Source organism: Enhydra lutris, unplaced genomic scaffold (assembly GCF_002288905.1).
Source record: "Enhydra lutris kenyoni isolate GAN:26980312 unplaced genomic scaffold, ASM228890v2 scaffoldscaffold9, whole genome shotgun sequence".
NCBI lineage: Eukaryota > Metazoa > Chordata > Mammalia > Carnivora > Mustelidae > Enhydra > Enhydra lutris.
This window is the reverse complement of record NW_019154093.1, coordinates 5,322,307-5,340,721: the sequence shown is the minus strand read 5'-3', so window position 1 is coordinate 5,340,721 and position 18,415 is coordinate 5,322,307. Positions and strand designations below refer to the sequence as shown.

The 18,415-nt window shown below is 45.2% G+C and overlaps 1 protein-coding gene across 1 annotated transcript in view; it reads left to right on the top strand.

Moving 5' to 3' along the window:
- LOC111143057 (CUB and Sushi multiple domains 2) overlaps window positions 1-18,415 on the top strand; it is a 614,630-nt gene that overhangs the window by 352,239 nt on the left and 243,976 nt on the right. The gene's annotated exons all lie outside the window — the stretch shown is intronic.

Sequence of the window (18,415 nt, the reverse complement as noted above, 5' to 3'; positions counted from 1 at the left end):
TTGCTTTTAACTTTGTGGCGGGGGGAGGGGGGGCTTCTTCAATGCTGTCTTGCCATCCGTGGTGATACTTGAGAGCAAGGTAGAGGCCACTAGGGCCTGGTGCATGAGGCTCTGACCTGGACATTTGTTCCTTGCCCTTGTTGCCACCAGTGACACCATACATTCAAGCCAGGGTGGAAGGGACAGGCCGGCTTGTAAGATCGTAGACTCTGGACCAGGCTCCAGGTGTGGTGGGAAACCACAGTCTTGCCAGGGTCTGAGGAGTTTTCTCAGATTGCTTCTTCTTGGACTGGAGTTAGGGAGGGATGGGGGATCAAGCTGTCTTCAGATTATTGATCCTCTGGAGTGCCCATCCAATGGCAATATCAAGGAGGTCTTTCTTCCTTCCTCTGAGATGGGATGACCATACTTCCTGACAAAAATAGTACTTTAAGTTCTGGGCCCAGTGAGACTGGCAAGTGTGAGGGGCTTGTGTGCAGCAAAGGGAGGAGCCCACTTGATCTCTTAAGTCAAGGTTCCAGCTTCTCTTCCCCCAAACATCGCCTACCTTCTCCATCTCTTTCCATCTACTTCTCTCAGGGGAGGGCAGAAGCCCAACCCTCTGATCACTTCTCGCACTGCAGTGGGCTTCTTGGAGTCTCCAGGTGCTACAAACTAGAATGGCCCCCCAGGGCAGTGGGGGAGGATAGCCTGGGGGTTACCAGGGAACATCAATGAGGACTAAGACTTCGGCATATGAGTTGGTGAGTTGGGTCATACCTTTTCAAACCAAAAAATCACTTTGTTTTGACAAAGAATTTATGATGACTTGTGAGTTCATGCAAAGATCCTTGCAAAAATTTAAAGAAAAAAATGCTCTTAGATATACATTAAATCACTCTTAGATATACACCCTTGTTGTAAAAAAAAAATAAAATTGCATGAAATCTACACATTTCTGTGGCTGAATGTGGTTAGAATATCGTGCCCAACAGTGTTAGCCTTGTCGCACACTGGGAGCCAAGGGGACTGGAGCCAGGAGGGGCAGGGGACATTGGCAAAGAGCAGCCCAGAGCAAGCAGGAACAAAGGCCTGAGGTGGTAGAGGGAACAGGGCTTTCTCTGCAAATTGGAGGCAGGACCTCAGAAGACAAAAGTATAGACTGTGGGAGTCCCAGGTATTATGGGGGCTTTATCTTGGAAATCCATTAGGTAAAACAAGGCAGGGAGAATTGGGAGAGGGTCAGGCCACTGGGTCAGAGAGCTGGTAGGAATGAAGTGGGTAGCAGAGCCAGCTGGCTTCTTAGGACAGGATAAATTTGCCTGCCTCACAAGCTGAGAGATGGAGGTAGCAAAGTATTATCTGAGAGCTCTCTCTCGAGTCCTCCAAGAATTTCCTTGACCTGGGGCGCCTGGGTGGCTCAGTGGGTTAAAGCCTCTGCCTTCAACTCAGGTCGTGATCCCAGGGTCCTGGGATCGAGCCCCGCATCAGGCTCTTCACTCAGTGGGGAGCCTGCTTCCCCCTCTCTCTCTGCCTGCCTCTCTGCCTGCTTGTGATCTCTGTCTGTTAAATAAATAAATAAAACCAAAAAAAAAAAAATTTCCTTGACCCTTTGCCCCTGGGGAAGGGTTTTAGGAAATCCTTCTAGAACCTTCCATAAGAACAGAGGGCCATGAAGTGCTGCTCAGCAGGCTCTTCATTTCCAGGAGTGAGGCTGGCAGCCTCCAGTGAGCTGGAGACTGCTTACAAAGAGCTGAGAAGAAACAAAGACAGAGTTGTCCTGGCTAGTATGGAGCAGTGCTCTCTGTGGCTTAAAATAAGGAAGAGGAGCCTGAGGTTTATTGAGAACTGCAAAGCAGGCAGTCTGGGGGGGACAGCACAGCATTTCATCTTCTGGATGATTCTGGATTGTAGGGGGCTGGCATCCCCCAGCCACTCCCATTGCTCAGGTGGTTTTTTTTGTTTGTTTATGTTTTTTTTCTGGTCATTTGGGTATAACCAAACACAGCTTGAGTCTGAAGGAAGCCAGAGAGCCAGCTGGCCCCATGCTTTTGCACCACACAGCAAGGTCATCTTCCTATTCCATGAAATCAAAGGTGTGCCAACTGTCAGCTCCCTACTGAGTACCCAGCCCCTAAGCTGATGCTTCCATGGGTCCTGGGCTTTGTCCTCAGGGACCTCACAGTCCAACTGGGGGTGAGAGATGGCATTCAGGTATGCTGGTGCACAGAGATAGCTTTGGATTCAAACTCTGAAGACTTGTTTCTCAGTCCTGGCTCAGCATCATGATGATGGCTGGGGCATCCTCTCGCTGAATTTTGGTTTACTAATCATCCGGTAGGGTAGCACGCTATTCTGGCTCCCCAATCCCGAAGGCTCAATAATTATATTTATAGAACATGAACAGTCCTTACGGCATGAACAGCCCTCACTGCCCACATCAAATGCTTGGAAACCACTTCCTAAAATGGGTCATTGGCAGAGCAGGTCATATACTTTGCTTGAGGGATATGTTAAACTGAGGTTCTGACCCTGACCCCAGATCAAACGTATCAATAGCAGGTGGTCACTAGGAAAGGGCCAACATCTATAAGCATCCATAGAAATATAAAAGAATACAGTCTCTGTATTTTATAGAGATAAATGTACATACAAAAGCACCTCTAGCAAGAGTCAACATAAACGCCCTAAATTTTCCCACACATTAGTCACAATGAGTATTAGTACAATATTTAGCAGACAAACTATTCTTTCCTTCTTAGGATTTAGAAGCAGATTGGAAAATTTTAATGGTTCAAATTTCTATGAACAGTTGTCCAAAGAAGTGCAAAGTGGCACATTGTTCTTCTCTCAAAACATTTTCTTCAAAACAGCTCTTTACTCGGAAATTGTCCTGCCGAAACCACACAAATACACTCTTTCCTTCATGTTCCCAAACATTTTCTGCAGCAAGCCGACTTCAGAATCATTGCATTGGCTTTTGAGCTGCCCTCACAGTAGTAAATGTTTGATAGATGCTCTTTTTTCATCGAGGTTTTAAAGAAGAGGATGTTTCTCACAGTGAAAAGCGTTTTGAAAGAAAAGATGGAGCCAGCTCCTTGCCTTTCACTGTCTTCTTCCTTAGTTAATTCACATCTCCATGGACCGCTGCTCAAAATCAGTTGGAAGTAGTACTCCTTCCCATCCATCCAACAATATTTACCAAATGTATACCCTGTGCTAAGCGCCACGTATTGGATTCAGAGCTATTCGATCTCTGCCTGGGAAATGTGCTCAACCTGGTCTCCTGGTAGGCATGCTCTGGCCAGGCTGTGCGTTTTCTTCCCTTTCCCAGCTCTGCCCATTTCACCCCATTCCTTGCAAAGGAGGAGAGGGCCCTTCCCATGCTACTATGTCCAGTTAGTCTCCCACTGCAAGAGCTACAAGAGGAGGGAAGGGACAAATTACTCTGATGGAGGTGTACAGATACTTGATGCTTTGTTGACAGGCTCACAGAATGCTTCACACTTCATAAGAAAGCCAGGAAACCAATTATCAGTCCATTAGCAGCCACTTTCCAAAGAAGTTTCAAAACAGGCTCCACCAGAGATAGGCCAAGACTTCACAAGCTCAGGCTTTCTTCGGCATTTTGTAAACCATTGGGAGAAGGTGTGAACCCTAATTGCTCAGCTCCTAATGTATACGGGCGTAGGTGTGAAATGTGAAGGCAGGGCCCCCTGGGATGGTTACAGTGTAAGTTGGGAATCAGCAGCCAAACCTTGAGAGTCCAGGGAGGGAGAAGTGGGTCCTTGGGTGCCCCAAGAAAATGTCACAGAGAATAGAGGGTTTAAGCTGGGCCTTGAAGAGTTGACAGGTAAAGGAGGGTGTTCTGTATAGGAATGTTGCAGGAAATGGTCCTCTCCTACTACCCTCCTATATTTTACCTCCGAGTTCCCCTGAAATCCCCTCACCCTGTCCTTCGCTGGACACACACACACACACACACACACACACACACACACGCGTGCACACACACATACACACACACATACATACACATATCTGCAAAGGAGTGCATGGAGTCATAGGGTCATGCAGATTCTCAACCTCAGCACTATTGACATTTTGGACCAGATAATTCTTTTGGTGGAGGAGGGGCAGTCCTGTGCATTGTTTGAGCCACATTCCTGTCCCGCATCCACTAGAAGCCAGTGGCACACACACCCCTCTTGCTGCCAGTGTGATGACCAAAATGTCTCCCTATTGGACATTGCCAAAGAGAGATGCCAAAGACATCCCCAGAGAGAAAAACCACCTGAGATTGTGACCCACCAATCAAGGGTACTGTAGACTTCCCAATTCTAAGGACGAAGAAATCTGTGTTTTCGCATTTTAAGTGAGGCTCTGCTTAAAGTCTGTAGGATTGTAGCAGTGAGAAAGCTTGGGGTAAAGGAGGATGCGATATTTATTTAATGTTTTATGTCATTTGGGAAGATAACGAATCTTTCCTACAACTTTATGGCATATTTTCTTCTCTCATTTTACCAATGAAAACAAAGTTCAAGGAGACGAGGGGACTAACTCAGAGGTTATAAAACCCCTAAGGGTTGGGCTGGAATTTGAAGTGTTCATTGACAGAGCAGGTTCCTACTCCAAATCCTGTACTCTCTCCACTGTGCTAGATTTCCAGAATCCAAGGGTTCATCTGCAGCAGGAAGGACAAAGGAGCCTTAGGACAAAAATACTAGCTCAAAGTATAGGCATGCTGTTGGCTGTGTTCCCCTCATGAAGTATCAGAGATTGACAAGCATTAAACAAAGTCATGAAAGCTGGACCCATGATCCTTGTTGGAACTGTACGAATGCTCTACACCAATGTGCAATATGTCAGCACCCAAGCATTTCCCTAATCTTTATTTTTTCTCATTTCTTCTACCCACCCATTTATCCATCCATCTTTGATTTATTGAGCACCTACTGTATACAATCTCAGCTGCATAAGAGTCTATTCTTGTTCCTTGTCAAATCATAATCTAACCTGAAGGGCCTCTGAGAATGATCTTGCTCATCTGGGGATGGGGTTGAAGGGGAAATCTCTTAGTGCCTAGCCTTATATAATGTGCTAGAACTCTTTCAGGAAGTATCTGGAGCTCAAAAGTCAAAATTCACCACAGGCTTTTGGTATATTCTAGTGTTTTAAGGGTTTAAATCTAAAGGTTTAAACAAATAAAATACTCTTAATTTCACTTCTTTAACCCAAAACCAATTTCAATCTTGGCTCTTCTTCTTTTACTCTTACCCCTATGCATACATATTTCATGTGGTTTTAATCAAAGCGAACATATCAACTCACATTCTGTGTTTCAAAGTTCACATTGTATTGCGTATCTTACCATGTTGCTATGTGCTTTTAATACTTCCCATTCTTAGTATCTGTGGAATGTTCTGTTTAGTGGATGGAGTCGTGACTTAGTCAAACAGTCATGTTCATTTGTTTTACATAAGGCTGTAATGAACATCCTCATGGACGTGGCTTTTTTCTTTCTTCTCTTGAACTGTAATTCTTTGGGCTAGGTTTCCAGGAGTGAGGTCATCAGGCCAGAGTATGAACATTGTTATGACTCTCAATGTACACTCTTATATTGCTCGCCAAAAACGTTGTGTTGGTTCATAATGTCAATAACAGAAGCTATATGATTAAGAAGATGATTCATATACTATGTGGCCTTCCCATGCAGAAACATGGTGTATCTCTCTTTCATATTCCTCTACGTTCACTTTTCTAGATGTAACAACTTTGGTTTTCTCCCAATAGATCATATAACATATTGCTTGTACCCGTTATCTGCATTGCCAAACCCCAAGTATTTGCGTCCCCTTTTATGAAATTGCTAACTTCATAAGTATAAGTTGAATACATCCCCACCAGCACACCCTTGTTGACTTCTGTAAGGTGCCACGTGTTGTGATGAAGGCTGTGACTCCAGAGATGGGTTGGACACAGCCTTTGACCTCAAACTTCTCACTCTGATGTGGAGAGAGACGTAATTATGTAACTTAAAGAATGCTCTTATGGTTCAAAATTTAGTTTTCAACTAGAAAACATTGGTGACATGGATGCATTTAGGATCCATCCCATGAAGAGTCATTCTTTTATTTAACAAATATTTTCTGAGTGCCTGCGATGGGGCAGATACCACGGTGGATGCTAAACAGGGGAGCAACAGCCCCCCCCCTTCTCATGGAGCATAGAGAAGTCATCACTACGGGAACAGTGGGGCCTAAAAGGAGTACAAAGTCATGCTCCTTTTGGAATGGGGACATCCAAGGGATAGCACTGGGTCCTGAGAGAAGCCAGGGGGTTTGGGCCTCTGCAACAGGGGGGTGTTCAGTGGATTCATTGGTACACACACACCTGTGCACATGGGCACACATCACCCATCTGGGTCCTTGGTTCACAGCGGTTCCTACAGGGTTTGGCCGCTGCCATGTATGTGAGTGGAAGAGGGGAGGTGGAGGGGGTCCATGGGAGCAGGTACTAGAGAGAGACTACTGGGTACCCCCAGGCTGGAGGCACATCCCTGGCAGGCCAAGGGGTATGAAAGTGATGTCAGGATTTCCAACACAGCATTCGAGACAGAGACTCCAGTCCTGACTTTTCGCTTGCCGGCCAAGGTCCAGTCCTACTCAGAGGGGACAGGAGCCCTTGTTATTTGTTATTTGTGATCCTCATGGGACAACTACCTGCGCTGAAGTGTGGCTTCAGGAGTATTGTGTGGTATTTTCCTTTACAACTTGAAAGCACTTTTTCTCCGTTGTGGTGAGAAACTCTTCATGATATGTGGTGTATATAGTTTCCCAGTCTCTTCTCCCCGCCCCCCCTTTTTTTTAGTATTTTGCATCATACACTTGTTTTATGTAGACAGACCTTCAATATTTGTGATTTCTTTTCAATGCTGACAGAGTTATCATTCTGCCACAGATCTGAGAAGCAGTTTGTTCTATTTTTGGTTATTTGTGGGTAATTTGATTTTTTTTAAAAATATAATTTGTTAATCCATCTGAAGTTTATTTAGATGAATGTAGAATGTATGGTCCAAACTATTAAGCAGTTTTCCAACACAATGTATTAAGCAATTCATTTCCCTTCTGATTTGAGGGAAATGAATTGTTTTATCACATACTGAATCCTCACATGCGGTTAAGTCTATTTCTTGAGACACCACTTTGTTCTGCTGCTCTATTTCTATCTTAGCACCGGCATTGAATAATTTTAATTGTTGTTTTATAATATGTTCTAATATCTGGCAGAGCTGGAAACTACTCCTTCCTCCCTTAATTATTTTCTCTTTCAGAAATGTTCATTGTTATTCTCATCTGTTTGTTGTTCAAGATTAATTTTAGAATCATTTTGTCAGAGTAAAAAAAAAAAATCCTATTGGGATTTTGTATGTGCACTCCTATTAAACCGTAAATTAACTTGAGGAAAATAGGCATTTTTATAATACACAGGCTTCCCGTCCAGAAACATGGCATGTCACTCTTTTTGTTCATCTACTTTCATTTTTCTAAATATAACAGCTTTGTGATTTTCTTCATATAGGTCACATACATTGCTTGCTACCTTTATTTTTAAATAGGCAGGTACTTTTTTCACTCCCCTCCTACCTCGACCTCAACGCCCCATGCACAGGTGAAGCCTGTCCCTTTTTGCCTCTTCTGTATAGCTGAGCCCTTACTTTCCCTGTAAATATATACTCCCAGGTTTTCCAGGACAAGAACAATTTCAAACATCCTTTCCTTTGGCCCAGAAAATATGATTGCAATAGCTAGACTCTTTGGAAATTGCCTTTTTCAAATATTTGGAGCCAGAATTGGGATCAGCTGAGGTTTGAAAGCATCAGCCTCAGTGTGAGACATAATATTCCTGGGCATGGCTTGTGTTCAGAGGCAAGGGGCTGTAACAAGGGCTGTATGAGCATCCTCTGCTGATGTCATGTTCTGCTTAGTTCTCTAGGCTTCCTTAAAGGCCCCACTAAACCACAGGTGGCCCCAGGAGAGGGGCAGGGAACCTGGGGATTGCTTTGGTCCAGATGTGTATTTCAGGCCAATTCCTAGAAGTTGAAAACCAGCATGTGAGATTCTGGGGCCCCCTTCCTCTGTTACCAAGTCCTCAAGAACACAAACACTGAAGACCTAGTGCTATGCAGAGGTTTGGCGGTGATGGGGGAGGGGGTGGTAGCTGTTCTGTGTAAGGGCTTCTGGTAATCCAGAGGAGTCTTCCTTGGACAACATCCTGGTGGTGGTGGGAGGTGGGGAGGATCTATGTCTGCCCCTGCACTGGGGAAGGGACACTGCAGTCAGGGTGCGGAAGCATTCTAGAACCACAGGGCCAGCCTGGGGAGGGTAAGCCAGGGCTGAGGAAGGCCAAGGCTGGGAGAACTGACCCTGGACAAAGGCATGGCTCATAAAGGTGGCTGCCAACATTTCCTATCAGGACGTCTTGAGAAGCAGAGTCAACACTTGTCCTACCAGACCAGCGTGGGTCATACATCACTTGCTACCTTAAACTGCTAAACAGGTAGATGTTAGTGGAAGAAGGCAGCTTCTGGGATGAATAAAGTCCTCACTGAGGAGAAGAAGGCCTATGCCTGCAGGGTAGCCCTGTCACAGCCAGAGGCTATGGTACTAGAAAGGGCCTTCCTTCCAGAAGGGATTAGAGAAGAAAATAACAACCAGAACAGAAGTCCAGTCCCTAGGCAGGGGCACACATTGGGACAGGAGTGACAGAGGAGAATCCTGAAACTCCTGGGTGTATGGACGTCCTGGACTCCTCACGAGCCACCAGATGCCAACTCTGGAGCTATGCTCAGACCTCACCTCATCGGTTTGAGGACATGGGCCTTCCCATGACTGTGAGGCATGTCTGGGCCTGGGCCCAGGATCTGGATCTAAGGACTGAGCCCATGGAATGAAGGTTGTCAACTGATCTGAGCAAGGTCTGATCGAGCAAAGATTAAGCAAAGATTAAGATCTGATCGAGCAAAGATTAAGGGATGGCAAAGGAGGCTGCCAGCATGTTCAAAGAAGTAGAGTCAACACTCCCTAAAAGGCCAGTGTGGGCCATAAACATCACTTATTATCACTTTGTTTTTAAATAGGCAGATATTTTATGGGGAAATGACGTGTCCTCCATGGCCCTGCCCACTCTCAAATGGGCCCAAGTGTAGCTAATCATTAGAGTTACTCAAAGGGTTTTTAAAATACAGAATCTTCATCCCCAGAAATTCTGATTCAGCAGGTCTGGGATGGATCCCAGACACTGTGGTTCTAAAACCTTCCTAGAAGATCTAGATGCTAGGTCAGCTCTGTAGGCCACTAATATGGAACTCCCCACTGTGTGTCAGTTGTTTGCAGGGAAGTTTTACATCCTTGCTGAGGAGTTTGGTCCCAACAAGACAGCAGCCTCTTTAGGCATGAGGCTATGACATATGTGGCCATATGTTGTTGTTTTGAGTCTCACCACCCTAAGACTGCCATAACCCATGATGCCAGTCATCATGATGGCAGTAACCTCCTGTCATCCAAGAAATACTGACCTCCACATTGATATGTCCTAGGGTTGCAAGGTCCAGTCCTCTGAACATTACTACTTGATGCTGTTGTTGCCTGCCTCTCATTTCGTTTGAACACAGCAAAACGTGAATTGGGAGGAGCTACTGCACGCTGGGCATTGTGCTCAGCACTAGGAGAGTAATGGGGATGATTCTAGCATGGCTCTTGCCCTCTAAGTGCTCATACTCTAGTGAATGTGATGAGCACATACTTGTGTTATAAAGCAGTCTTCAAATTATTACAATAATAGAGGTGGCCACAAAGTGCCCCAGAATGTAAAGGAAAAAGAATTTATCCCAACTGAAAGATTCTTAGAAGACTTCTCAGAGGCAAAATTTCAGCCCAACTGAGGAATCTGTCCAGAACCAAACTGCAAACACAGCTGAGTATAGGGCCCAGTCCAAATGCTATGGTCCTATAACTAGGACTCCTAATCCAAGGTATCTTGGGACCGTAGCTACCTGGGTGAAACAAGGCTGGGAAAACTGACCAAGCCTTAGGGGTCTAATCCTGGACTGAGACCTCTGCTTGTAAGTGGGGATGGCATCTATCTGCCATTCTCACTTCGGTTTTCATCCGTGGGATTGTGGCTAATAGGTTCTTTTCTCTGTAAGATTTCTGAAGTTATTTGTGTCCTAAGTGTGTTCTCACTGCAGACCATGCTTTCTCCACTGTGCTCTGCCATGTTTGACTAAGAGAACTACGGAGGAAACACAGTTTCACCAAGGAGGGTCTGTTTTCATAGCTGCTGGCTCAAGACCTGGGGCTTGAAGCTCTCTCTACTTGTACCCCTCCTCCATTCTGTGACCCTCTGGCTAAGTTTGTCATCTAACTTGGTCATAATTACATTGCCATCGGCCTTGGGTGTCACTGGGCTCTGTGGTTCGTGGGGAAGGTACCACTCACTTCTTCTGGAGATTGGCTTTCTAGGAGAGTCTTGGACTACCCCTCTTGGATTTATAGGTCTTCCTCCAGTCATTTTGTACAAAAGCAGTAGTCTAGTGACCCCGGGGAAGGTGGGTCAAGAACAGGGCTGCTGCCATAAGCTGATTAACTCCCATCTTGCTCTTAGAGTTAGGAAGACTCCCATAGTCCTAAAGGCAGCTCTCTCAGGTCAGCTGTAAACTCCCCTGGATCCTTGTGGATTCCTATGGAGGGAAATTCAAACATACTTCCTTATGATCATTGAAAGCAGCCACCACTCCAGTCTTCAGTGGGTGGTAGTCTGAGGTATGACTGGGCTTTGAGTGGCTAGGACGATGGACTGGTTCCAGATTCTGCATGAAGATGCTTTGTTGAACAGCCTTAGAAAAGATGGTGAGGGGGCGCCTGGGTGGCTCAGTGGTTAAAGCCTCTGCCTTCGGCTCGGGTCATGATCCTAGGGTCCTGGGATCGAGCCTCACATCGGGCTCTCTGCTCAGCAGGGAGCCTGCCTCCTCCTCCTCTCTCTCTCTGCCTGCCTCTCTGCCTGCTTGTGATCTGTCTGCCTAAAAAAAAAAAAGAAAAGAAAAGATGGTGAGGCTCTCTGACAGGACTCAGATGAAGAGGACAGGCGCTGCATGCCCCAAAGGACAATCCCAGGAGCACCTCTGAGCCATTGAAGATATAGTCTACACTATTTCTTGAATTCCCCTTCCCCATTAGGAAAGACTTAGGCTCTTGGGCTGTGTCACACCACCACAATTTTTTTCCGCAGTTAATACCTGTGTTTGGCCACCAGGATAATAATCTGCAGAGTTGATCCCTTAATTGACTAAGATCTACTCCTGTGGCAAAGAAAGAACCCTATGAGTATCACTCAGGGATCCCAGGGTCTGGGCATGGGCAGCTGAGGGACCTCACAACAATGAGATGCACGTTTACTTAGCCCTCAAGGAAGACTGGGTCACTGAGGCACCCACTATTCATCTCTCATGGCATAGCTCATCAGAGTCCCAGACAAAACTCAAGACTGACAGAATATATACTACTTAGGTATAGATCTCTTCAGCACCAGGTGCCCCCTTGTAGCTGATAGACTATGTCTCCTTTTATAAGTTGGTCTTCCCATAGAAGGTAGCACCAAGCGTAGTTAGTGACCAAGCCCTCAATCATTCCTGCAAATGACTTTTGTCATTTGGAGTTACCCTCTCACTCACTGAGGAAAAGAGGGACTAAGGACCAGAGAGCAAACCTTGGTCTGGAGTCTTGCTTGGTTGAGCAATGGGCTATGCTAAGGGAGGAGTGGGGAGATGCCTCTCCTGCCACCTCAGTGGGCTGGCTGAGACTCAGAGATAGGCTAACCAGGCGCATGTGTGGAGAAACAACCATCAGCAGCAGAGGGGGAAAATGCCTCATTTCAAATTCAAGAAAAATTGATTTTATACCTTCCGCGTGCCCAGGTAGTACACTCAGCACCTTGAGAAGCATCATCAAAGTGAATCTTCACACAGAGTTGTGATTTCGAAGTTATTAGTCCCATTTTTTATACATGTGGAAATAAAGTCAGTGAAGAAGTAGCCTCCCATCCCCACACCAAAAGGCACATAACTAGTAAGTGAGAGAAACCAGGCAAACCCAAATTTTTAAGGATTCTCATTTCTTCCAGTTTGGGGATACTGGCTTGGCTTGGCTATCTATTTTTCAAAGAATTTATGGTCTGTTTTCAAGGTAAAACCTGAGCCCCAAGAGTATAAACTCAGCCTCTTCCCATGAGTGCAGAGCAGGGACTCTCTTGTGCTTTGTTCCATAAGGTTTTAGACCTGTCCTGGGAGCTGGTGACAGGAGTCCTCAGCCAACAGCTAAAGAGCACATCAGACCCCAGATCAGAGCCTGGCTTTGAATAGGGTCTAAAGGTTAGTGTAAGCACCAAGAATGGTTTGGGCAGGCATTATTCCAGAGGTGTGGCAAGAAGCAATCATGGTTGCAGGTGGGTCATTGTAAAAGCTGAACAGGAATGGCACTGTCTGTTTAGGCCAGGAACTCAACCAGCCTCTCAAGAGGTACAGGGAACTGGGTCTGGTTGCGGGAGGCAAGAACTTAGCACTTATCAGAACCCCACTGGTGAGCTTCAGTTTAAGATTCCAGCTCCCAAAGGGGATTGGATTGTGAATGGGGAGCTTGAGGCAGAAGCTACCCCCTCAAGCTAGAGGATGCTCTTGTATAAGGGAAATAAAAGGACCATGAATGGGGTGACTATACATTTATATTTGTTTGGGACAATTCCAGTTTGTATCTTGGGTCCTAAAGTAATTATTAGTATTCTCAAAAGTGTCCCAATTTGGGCAATGTATTATGTGGCTACCCTAACCATGACCCAAGAGACTTTATGCCAAGAAAAGTTTTGATCCTTAGTTGAATATTTTGGATGCTGAGGGAATTCTCTGAGCCAAAGGCCTATGAACCACTATGTGACTGACCCCTTCCTACCTCTACCTTCATCCCATACTACTTGCCTCCTCGCTTACTCTGTCCAGACTCCTGGCCCTCTTTCAGATCTTCAGAGTCTCTAAACTCCTTCCTACCCCAGTGCCCTTGCACTTTGCAGTTTACCATGTTGGAATGTTCATTGGGTGTCTGGGTCCTTCTAATCACCTGTTAGCTGCCACCTCCCCAGAGAAGCTTTCTCTAACAGCCTTATCCAAAAGGTAGTCCTTCACTTTCTGAGTTCTTCACATCCCTTTTTATAGCTTATTAGTCGACTTTTGCTCTGGTATCAACAGTCCAAAAATCTCAGTGGACTGCAAGAACAGACATTTATTTCTCATTCATATCCCATGAGGGCTGTAGGTCGGTTACAGCTCTGTGGGGCTTGGCTATGCTCTACATAGCCTCTCATTTGGCCATCCAGGCTGAAGGACCAGTCCATACATAGAACATTCTGTTCTTGTGGCAGAAGGTGGAAAGTCAAGCAGATAGGGCAAAGCCATCACAGGCACTGAGTGAGTTGAACCTGGTGTACAGACTCTGTGACTGCAACCAGGAAGAATAAATGAATGGTGGGAGGCACCCACACCACTCAAGAGATATGATGCCTAACAGAGCTTTCCAGGTGGACAGGAAGAGAGAACTTTCTAGAAAGGAAAAAAGACCTGGACAAGACATGGAGTTAGCCTTGCGCATTTGTAAGGCTGTGAGTCATCTAATACAGCTGGGATGTAGGATGGGGTGGGGGAGTGGGAGGGTCTTATCTTAGGTCTTTGAGGGTCTTTTGTGCCCTTTTGAGGAGTTTGGGTTTTATCCTCTGTGCAGTAGGGAGTATTTAAAGAGGTCCAGGAAAGGAGGTAACATCATGAGAATTTGTGATTTATGAAAATCACTCTGGAGCCACTACAGAGGATGGATTCAGAGGGAGTGAGCTTTGAAGCCAGGAAACCAGGTAGACTATTGCAGCAGGAAGTGGGACTTAATAGGGCTGTGATGGGGATGTGACAAGTACAAGAGATATTGAAGAAATAGAATCAACTGAAGTTAGTTACTGATTGGATATGGGAGTGAGGGAGGAGTTAATATATTTTGCTTAGGTAACTGGGTATTGTCATTCATGGAGATAAGGAATGAGGGAGGCTTAGAAAAATAGATAAAGAATTCAATTTTGGACATGCATTTGAGATGCCAGTGGGATCCTCAGTAGAGATGTACGTCAGACAGTTCTCTCCCCAGTCTGCCACATGCAGGAGGACCACAGCTACTGGAATTTACTTGGGAAGCAGTGGCATAAAGCAGGAGTGGCTGGGTGCTGGTAAGAAAAAGCCAATCACTGAGTGATGACAGGGCTGAAACAGTTGCTGACACCAGGGAACATTCCAGACCCTAGAATCCAGAAGAACCAGTTTTGGGAAAGAAGACTTCAGAGTTCAGTATTGGACATATTTAGTTTAATCTGCTGTGACATAATCCAAACTCCTTCTCATGGTCTGAAAGCCCTTTGCCATCCTCTTCATGTCATCTCCCGTTCCTCGTCGCTTTAGGGTTCACCTTGCTTCTGCCACAGTGCTCCCCCTTCTGTCCCTCACGTGTACCAAGCTCATTCCCCCCATCCGCAGTGGCCTTCCCTTGCAATGTCTGGCTCCTTGCTCACACAGGCCATCTCTCACCTCCTCATTGGAAGTAGGTCACTCCCACTACATTCACTTTTTCCCTTCACCCAGGCTTATGTTCTGTTACAGTATCGACCTCATGAGAGCTGAGGGCTTGCTTCTCTTCCTTGTTGGTTGCCAACCCATATCCCTCATACCCAGAGCAGTGTTTGGCACATGGCTGGTGCTCCAGGGATCCTTGGGCAAGGTGGAGACATTGCCAAGACCACAGGATATACAGGTCTGGGGCTCAGAAGGGTTGTCTTTCCAGGGGGCATACATTGAGGAGGTATGTGTGGGGTGGGGTGCCCTAGAGAGGATGTGAGCTAGGGGTAGACGACCCTAAAATCGATCCCTTCATGTTCCACAGTGTGAATGTCAGGTAGAGGAGGAAAGCTTGTGGATGACTGTGAAGGGACGACAGAGCCAGAGGTGGGAAAAGTGAGTGGGTGTGATGGAGGACAGAAAGGACATGGTTCAGGAATTAGGGGGAGATCAGCTCTGTTGAAGGCCCTGACTGTCTAATTCAGGACACCAGCATCCCAATCTTGCTCGCCTGGGACCAAACCAAAAAAAAAAAAAAAAAAAAAAAGGAACAGAAAACCATGAGCACAATTCATGGCCTGTGGATGGAATTAAATCCAGTATGAATTTACGAGGACATACTGTGTGCTCCAGAAACATATGGCCAGCATCGTCCACTGATCCTAATGCTCCCTTTGGAATGTGGGAGTTTCTGCAAGTCGTCCTCAGTATTCTCAAAGAGAACCACACCTTAACCTAATCTCCTTTAGGATAAGGATGAGACATGCAAGGGAGTAGTTTCACCCCTCCAGCATGTGACTTTGAGAACCTCTCACCACTTCCACAGCCCCAGTGAAGTTCAATGAGAACTTTCGCCAGGCTCCAGCACCAGAGATGATGTTAAGATAACTCTGATGAACACGAACACACTGAGCTTCTGAGCAGGCCAAAGACATTCAAGAGTGGGTTTGTGAAGCCTCTGCTTCCATCTCAGCTAAAGCATTCATCAGCAGAGCTGTCTCAGTTCACCGGTCCAGAGATCCACAATGAAGCAAGAACAACCTGATTGGGCTTCTCCTGCTTGGCTGAGCACTGCTGGAGAAAATCGCCCAACCAGGCCAGTGGTTGCTGCTGCAGATTCCCTGGGTGCCCGGCTCGCTGGAGCCTGCGGCCGCGCCAACCCATCCATCTGTGCTTCTCAAGGCAGCCTATTGTTCTCTTCTCCGTGGAAGCTGTCCCCTCCCTGCTCCCCTCAAACCCATGAGTGGCCCCTGCCCACACCTGACACTGGAGAGTGACCTTGCCTCCCACCTGGCAGGCAGACAACCGTGTTCAACTTGCAAATACCAAAGACACCCAGCCTGTATATTATACTCCTTCCCATCCTTCTCTGCTTTATAATGGAGATGTTCACTCTTCTCTCCCATCAAAAAGCAGTCCCCCTGTAGATTGTACATCCCCTTTAGGCTTTAAATCAGGGATATACAAACATCTTCGAGCTCAGTAAGAAATACAACATGGTATACACGCTTGCACTAAGTGAAGCAGACGATTTACAAACAGTACTTACCTTCACTACTTACAGTGTGCTCAGATAATTTCCATTCTCTTCCTTTTTTCCTTTTTTCTCTATTTTTTTCTCTTAGCATCCAACAACTCAGTACCCATCACATCACTTTCACAACCGGTGATTAATGGACTGTTTCAAAAATCTTGCTATAGTCTCCCTCACCTCCCACTTTCTTAGGAATCTTTTGCCTTATGTGGAATCCGTCCTCCTTGTTCTGTCTCTCCAGCCTCTCCCCATCTGCCGAGTTCTGCCCGTCACCATTTAAATGTCCCTTAGTCTCTCTTAACTTACAAGTTAAGCTCTTTCTTCACACCCTGCATCACTCTGCCCATTTTCTAATGTTCCTTTTTACACCCAGACTTCCTTGACAGGATGTCCTCCCTGCTGCATCCATTCCTCAGCTCCCGATCCCTTGTCACCTGCCCTTTCTGACCTCTGTGTCCCCCACACGCAGAGACTGCTCTCACCAAAGTTGCCAACGACCTCTTGTCATTAAAACCCAAAGGGTGGCTTCCTGCCCTCCTCAGATGCTCCGCTGTGTTTCAGAACAGAGTGTCCCTCCTTCTAGAAACCACTCTGCTGTTTTTCCTCCTCCCTCAGATACTTGGTCTCCATCTGCCTTGCCAGCTTCTCTCCATTCTCTTGCAAAGTTCCATGCTGTCTGTTTTTCCTTTGCCAACTTGAGAGCTCTGTCGTTTGACGTTTCTGTTTTCCAATAATATTGTACGTTTCCCGCATCTCTGTTGACCAGCTTTATTCTTCTGTTAGTGGCCTCTTAATTTCCTTGGCCCATATTTCTATTTTGAGTGTTACCTTTTTATTGAATTGTTGTTCCATATATGGTAAGCATAGTAAATATATTTAGTATATATATATATATATACTAAATATTAAATATATAGCAAATATTTAACTCTAGTAACCTGCAAATATTTCTCTCTCCCTTTGCTCCTCAGTATTGAGGTTTTGTTTATGGTGACTTTTTAAAATCCAAAAGTTTCCTATTTCTGTAGTTAAAAAATACCATTTCCCATATGATTTCCTACTTTGGTGTAATGCTGAGAAAGTCCTTCTCCACCTCTGAGATTATACGAATAGTGCTTTTTTTTTTTTTTTTTTTCTGAGTAGTTCTATGGTGCATTGAGTGAGGTATGAATCTAATTTTTCCACAACTGGTTAGCCATTTGTCCCAGCATCCTTTATTGATCCATCCACTTCTGCCCTGCCGATGTGAAAAGCCCCCATTTTCATGTACTAAATTTTTAGATGTCCATGTCTGTTTCTGAAATTTTCTTTTTTGGCCCCATTTCTCTCTTATTTGGAGCTAATACAATACAGATTTTACTCTTACAGCTTTAGAATATGTTTCAATATCTGAGTGGGTAAGGCCTCCTTACTGGGAAAAAGTAGGTGTCATGGCTAAGAGCTTGGGTTCTGGAACCCATATGGCTGGGCTCATATCTCAGCCATTACCCCTTGCAGTATGACTGGGGACAAGTTACTTGACTACCTGGACTCAGCTTCTGCATCTATAAAATGTGGACAATAGTATACACTTCAGAGCGTTGTTGTAAGAGATCGCTGATGGACATTCCATACGTATTACTCTCATCTCTTTTATGAGACACTGGCTCTTTTCGCCTTCAGGCAACAGATGGATCTTACAATTGTTTCAAGTTTCAGAAAAAAAAATATTTGTGTGGGCTGTGCCTGAAGTTATGTTCAATGTATACAATGATTTGAGGATAATTGTCATTTTAATAATATGAACTTGTCATCCAGAAAAATAATGCGTCTCTCATTTTTATATTTTCTTTTCTGCCTATCAGTAAAGTTTTGTTGTTTTCATTATATAGACTGTGTTTGTTCATTGTTGTAGGGCTGAATTTGATTTGCTAACACTTTGCATATGGGATTTCTTTTTACACTGTGGGTATGTTGGTGTGTGAGTAGGTGTGTGTGAGTATGTGTATCATATATACTGTTTTATGGGAGTATTTGTATCAAAATTAATTTAAACAGCATGGCTATTATGGTGTGTTTAAAGTTTTAAAGCTCTAGCCACAAAACCACCTACTCCTTAAGTACATTCCAGTTTTCTTGCGTTTTTCTCTTCACACAAGTTTGGTAATTCAGAATTTCCTAGGAAATTCTGTTTTGTCAAGATTTCAAATTTATTATTATGTTATACA